Raw genomic sequence first — 6000 nt, forward strand, 5'->3', positions numbered from 1 at the left:
CAGCCCTTGTGCTCTGAAGATGCCAGGTACCAGCTGCAGATTGTAAACTTGTTACTGACCTGCTGGCACATTGTTGGTGCAGAGCAGCAACTGGTCCCCAGCTCCTCCAGCTCCCACCGCATCTCCTATTTCAGCTTCTCCAAGCCTCTGGGGCAAGGCACACATGTAGTTCTGTGGTAAATGCATCAACTTCTCCTGCAGACCACCTGCATCAGCAGCATGAGAGATAGCTATGGGTTCTGTTTTGTCCTCATAGGTTCCAGTTTGTCCTTGTGGATTCTAGTTTGCCCTCACTCTCCCCCAGTTCAATCCAAGCTGTCTTCCTGACTGCTAGCCCTGATGACCTATCAGTTTCAGGCCATTTCCAGATGCAGAGGCTACAACCTTCCATAGAATTCTTCACCAGCTTTCCTTTGTGATCCCTGGTTAGTTTCCTTTGATCCTCCAGCCATCTCCTTCCAGACTTTTTCTCCCCCAGCTTTTCCTACAATTGTGCTATATTTAATCCCTGTGATAAATCCTGTATTCCTTAGTGGTGCTGCTTCCCTGACCAGCCCCTAACTGATACTGAAATTTGTGAAGTTAGATACTGTTAACAAAAAGCATGTGTTACTGGCTTTGGGCAGGGGGGTGGCAGAAGCTAAAAGGATCTCAAGTGAAGGTTTGAAAGACAGTGAGGGACTTGTTGTTGAAAGTTGCTGCTTTGAGTTGAATTGTCTCTCCCCAAAATTCATATGTTTAAGTCTTAATCTCCAGTGTCTCAGATGAAGTTTTACAGAGGTAATCCAGTTAAAATGAGGTCATTAGGGTGGGCCCTAATCCAATATGACTGGTATCCTTATAAAAAGAGGAAATTTGGACACACACGGGAAGAATGACACGTGAACATGAAGACAGAAATCAGGGTGATGGGTCTACAAGCCAAGGAACACCAGAGATAGCCAGCAAATCACCAGAAGCTAGGAGACAAGCATGGAAAAGATTCTTCCTCATAGCTTTTTGAAGGGACAAACCCTGCTGGTAGCTTGATCTTGTATTTCTAGCTTCCAGAACTGTGAGACAATAAATTTCTGTTGCACCCCTAGCAAACTAATAGAGTTGGACAAAACGTTATAGCTGGTGAAAAGTTCGGCAACACTGTTGCCTGAGATAATGTAAAAACTAGGAAGAGTATCTAATGAAAACTAGTAAAGATACTTAATGATTCTGTGGATCTGGCTAAGGAGATTTCCAATCATAACACTGAAATTGCCAACTGGCTTCTACTATTCCTCTAAGACAAAATACAAAAAGGGAGTGGAACTAAGTTTGAATTGTTCAATTTTCAAGTAGAATCTAGAGGGACTGTAAAGGAGCCAAGATATGCTGGTTTCAAAAATAAAATTCTTCCTAATCCCCAGTCTCTCCTGGTAACCGACAAGGAGCACTAGGCCTGCCAGTGAGCTCTATCGAGCTCTCATCTTATCTTGGCCAAAGGCCTGTGTCGAAGAAAAAAATCAACTCATAGTCAGTCTAAGAAAGAAATGGAAGATTTTATTCAAGCCAACCTGAGGATTATAATGCAGGAAGCAGTCTCTCAGAAAGCTCTGAGGACTGTTCTGCCTGTTAGAGGTCAAAGCACAGGTATATAAGTTTTTGAGACAAAGGGTTCTACATCAAAAGACATACTGACAGTGGACACAATCAGATCTGCACATACGAAGTGGGTCATCATGACCCCTTATAAGATTAAGAAGGAAAACATTCTCCTAGGGCTTCCCTGGTGGTGCAGTGGTTAAGAATCCGCCTGCCAATGCAGAGGACATGGGTTCCAGCTCTGGTCCGAGAAGATCTCACATGCCGCGGAGCAACTAAGCCCGTGCGCCACAAATACTGAGCCTGCGCTCTAGAGCCCGCGAACCACAACTGCTGAGCCCATGTGCCACAACTACTGAAGCCCGCGTGCCTAGAGCCCGTACTCCACAATGAGAAGCCACCGCAATGAGAAGCCCGCACACCGCAACGAAGAGTAGCCCCCGCTCACCACAACTAGAGAAAGCCTGCGCACAGCAACGAAGACCCAACGCAGCCAAAAATAAATAAAATAAATTTTAAAAAAAATTCTCCTAAGGAGGTCTGGGTAATGCAGATGCACAACACACACTAAAGGGGAAGGAAGAGGCCCAAACAGATGGAGAAAATTTTTAAATAAAATATGAATTTTATCCCATCACTGAAATGCCCTGTAATCAGTGGGCACAATCTGGCAACAAGAAGCAGAAATGCTGAGCAACTGTGCCTGAAGCCGGCAGATGTGGGAGTGGTGTCCGGCCCCTGGCCACTCAGCGGCTGATAGCATCTTTGTGACTGCCATTACCCCAAAGCTTTCCTGAGAGGAAGCTTCTGGTTCCATGGGAAGTTTCATAAACCAATGCCAGGATTTAAGTTCTCAGAACCAGGACAAATTGCAGTCTCCTCAACTGGTGAAAACAGCTCTCTCCGCCTCATGGGGTTATTGTGAGGATCAAATAAAATAACAGCTGTGAAAGCATGGCATAGTCACTAAAGCCCATCCAAATGGGAGGGGCAATCATGAAAAACAGGAAGGAGGAGAATAATGGAACTCTGATGCCAACAAGGACAAAACCCTCTGAGGCCTTAGGGTTGGGTGGTTTGCTCAAGGTGCAAAAGCAGCAAAATCTGATCTTGTAACTGTAAGAATTGTGTGACAGGGTTAACTCTGAAAGCCTCCTCCAACATCACTAGCTGGAGTTTAGGCTGAACCCCATGTTCCAATGAAAATCCTGATTTAATCATCTGTCACTGAGACCAAGGCCATATCTATTGCCTCATGGAATGCATGAAAACTCCATGTCAGCCTGACCCATTAAGAATAGGGATGAGGGTAGAGTTAGAAGCTTCTCAGATGTGGAGATTGAGTCTTTTTTTTTTCAATTTATTGAAGTATAGTTGATTTACAATGCTGTGCCAATCTCTGCTGTACAGCAAAGTGACTCAGTTATACACATATATACATTCTTTTTTTATATTGTTTTCCATTATGGTCTATTACAGGATATTGAATATAGTTCCCTGTGCTATGCGACAGGACCTTGTTTATCCATTCTAAATGTAACAGTTTGCATCTACCAGCCCCAAACTCCCAGTCCATCCCTCTCCCTCCCCCCTACCTCCTCCCCCTTGGCAACCCCAAGTTTGTTCTCCATGTCTGTGAGTCTGTTTCTGTTTTGTAGATAAGTTCATTTGTGCCATACTTTAGATTCCACATATAAGTGATATCATATGGTATTTGTCTTTCTCTTTCTGACTTACTTCACTTAGTGTGATAATCTCTAGTTGCATCCATGTTGCTGCAAATGGCATTATTTCATTCTTTTTTATGGTTGAATATTCCATTGTATATATGTACCACATCTTCTTTACCCATTCATCTGTTGATGGACATTTAGCTTGTTTCCTTGTTTTGGCTATTGTGAATAGTGCTGCTGTGAACATAGTGGTGTATGTATCTTTTGAATTACAGTTTTGTCTGGGTATATTCCCAGGAGTGGGATTGCTGGATCATATGGTAATTTTATTTTTAGTTTTCTGAGGAACCTCCATACTGTTTTCCATAGTGGCTGTACCAACTTACATTCCCACCAACAGTGTAGGAGGGTTCCCTTTTCTCCACACCCTCTCCAGCATTTGTTATTTGTAGACTTTTTAATGATGGCCATTCTGACCGGTGTGAGGTGATACCTCATGGTAGTTTTGATTTGCATTTCTCTAATACTTAATGATGTTGAGCATCTTTTCATGTGCCTACTGGTCGTCTGTATGTCTCCTTTGGAGAAATGTCTATTAAGGTCTTCTGCCCATTTTTCCATTGGGTTGTTTGTTTTTTTGTTGTTGAGTTGTATGAGCTGTTTGTATATTTCAGAGATTAAGCCCTTGTTAGACATGGAGATTGAGTCTTGAGAATTAGTGAAAGTTCACAGATAGCTGTACAAGAGAAGGAAGGACATTCCAGAAAGAAAGAGGTAGCTAGCTGCATGCACAGAAGTACGAAAGAAAAAAAAAAAAAAAAAAGAATGGTGCTTTGGCTATGTGATATCGTGATTTATAATAAATACATCTGCTCTTTGTCCCATTTCTGGCACAGAGCTCCTAAAACCCTTAGAATTTCCTAAGTGTTGAGAGCCATAATAGTGTCGTTTGTTATGTTAATGAGGTGAATTTTGGAAAGAACCTAAGGATAAGGGCTGACTGCCAGAGGAACCAACCATTTGATTAGAGGGTTGGAACCTTCACTCCCACCCCTTTTGACCTCTGGGGACAGGAGAGGGGTTAGAGATTGAGTTCAATCACCAGTGGCCAATGACTTAATCAATTGTTCCTATGTAATGGAGCTTCCATAAAAACCCAAAAGGAGGGAGTTCCCTGGTGGTCCAGTGGTTAAGAATCCTCCTTCCAATGCAGGGGACGTGGGTTGGATCCCTGGTCGGGGAACTAAGATCCCACATGCCGCAGGGCAACTAAGCCCGCGCACTCTAGAGCCCGCGTGCCACAACTACTGAGCCCGTGTGCTCTGGAGCCTATGCGCCACAACTAGAGAGCCCATGTGCTGCAACTACTGAGCCCGCATGCTCTGGAGCCCACGCGCTGCAACTACTGAGCCCACTTACCACAACTAGAGAGAAGCCCGCGCACCACAACGAAGAGCCCGCGCAGTGCAACAAAAGATCCCACATGCCGCAACTAAGATCCCACATGCCACAACTAAGACCTGATGCAGCCAAATAAATAAAAACACAAAAACCAACAGACACAGGATTTGGAGAGCTTCCTGGTTGGTGAACCAGAACACATCCACATGCAGGCCCCAAACTCCACAGAAACAGAAGTTCCTGTTTTCGGAAACTCACCCTGTGTATCTCTTCATCTGTTCATTCGTATCCTTTAATAACTTCTGTGATAAACCAGTAATCTAATAAGTAAACTGGTTTCCTGACTTCTGTGAGCCATTCTAGCAAATCAATCAAATCGCCAAGGAGGGGGTCGTGGGAACCTCTGATATAGAGCCAGTGGGTCAGAAGCACAGGTAACAACTTGGACTTGGAATTGGCATCTGAAGTCATGTGAGTCTTGTGGGTCTGAGCCTTTAACCTATGAGATGTGATGCTATCTCCAGGTAGATAGTGTTGGAATTGACACCAGCTGGTGTTGGAGGATTGCTTGGTGTAGGGAAAACACTCACACATCAGAATTGAAATCAGCATCTTGAAGAGATATCTACACTCTCATGTTCAATGCAGAATTATTCACAGCAGCCAAGATACGAAAACAACCTAAATATCCATTGATGGGGAGTGGATAAAGAATGTGGCATATACCTATATATACATATACAATGGAATATTATTCAGCCATTACAAAGAAGGAAACCTTGACATTTGCAATAACATGCGTGAACCTGGAAGACATTACGATAAGTGAAATAAGCCAGACACAGAAAGCCAAATACTGCATGATCTCACTTGTATGTGACTCTAACATACTCAAACTCATAGACTGTAAGAGGCGAATGATAGTTGCCAGGGGCTGGGGGGAGGGAGAAGTAGGGAAATGTTGATCAAGGGCACAAAGTTTCAGTTTTACAAGATGAATAAGTTCTGGAGATCTGATGTACAGAAATGTGAATATAGTTAACAGTACTGTAGTGTATACTTGAAATTTGCTAAGAGGGTAGATCTTAAGAGTTCTTATCACCAAAAAAAAAAAAACGGTAACTGGTTAACTATGTGAGGTGATGGATATGTTAATTAGCTTGACTGGAGGAATTATTTCACAATGTATACATATATCAAAACATCAAGTCAGGGCTTCCCTGGTGGTGCAGTGGTTAAGAATCCGCCTGCCAATGCAGGAGACACGGGTTTGAGCCCTGGTCTGGGAAGATCTCACATGCCGCGAACCAACTAAGCCGGTGCGCCACAACTACTGAGCCTGCGCTCTAGA

The sequence above is a fragment of the Balaenoptera acutorostrata genome, chromosome 9 (assembly GCF_949987535.1).
Source record: "Balaenoptera acutorostrata chromosome 9, mBalAcu1.1, whole genome shotgun sequence".
In the NCBI taxonomy this organism is placed as follows: domain Eukaryota; kingdom Metazoa; phylum Chordata; class Mammalia; order Artiodactyla; family Balaenopteridae; genus Balaenoptera; species Balaenoptera acutorostrata.